This window comes from Lupinus angustifolius, chromosome LG15 (assembly GCF_001865875.1).
Source record: "Lupinus angustifolius cultivar Tanjil chromosome LG15, LupAngTanjil_v1.0, whole genome shotgun sequence".
Lineage (NCBI taxonomy): Eukaryota > Viridiplantae > Streptophyta > Magnoliopsida > Fabales > Fabaceae > Lupinus > Lupinus angustifolius.
Window position 1 is genome coordinate 13183325 of NC_032023.1, and position 726 is coordinate 13184050.

Here is a 726-nt window from a genome sequence, read left to right on the forward strand (position 1 = left end):
ACCGTAAGTGGCTTGGTGTGGGACCGTCCAGGGTGGTTCAGCGATGGTCGTAGTGGTATGGACGTTACCCTTTGAGTTATGATGTTGTGAACCATGTGATGAACCCGGGTAGGGTGTGTTGTGATATAAAGGTTGTGGAATGAGATCATGGCTTAGATGTGAAGCATGACTCCACAAAGGTATGAAAGCATTGTTTGTGTTTATGTCTTGTTGGGCAAGTATCCGACTTGAGGTCGTGAACTAAGGGGGGTACCCTAGTAAGGATACATGATATCACTGAACAAAGATCGACCGACCGTAAGAGGCTTGGTCATGTGACCGTCCAGAAGTATTCGGTGATGAGTTGTTGTGATTGAGATGTTACCTAGAGCATGTACGGTTGACGTACTATCGGGTCCCATGAGAAGCATTCCTTGTCGGGAGATGGCTTAAGGATGGGCCGATCATGTGTTTGATTAATACATTTGCATTTGATTCTGATTAAGAATGCATTGCATTGTGACCATGAAGTAATGGAGAGGAAATGACGGGACGTCTTCGAGCACCGTGAAGTAAGCAGGGACGGCACTGATTGGACGGTGATTCGCCAACAGTGTCTTGAGGGAGAGTCTGGGTGAGACGAGTCCCTTGTATTCCTGGGGAGGTACCCTGTTGGATCGGACAGTTCTCACAGGCCAAACTAGGCAATCTCTGACAACCCCTGGATTGCATTCGAGATCAATGAGA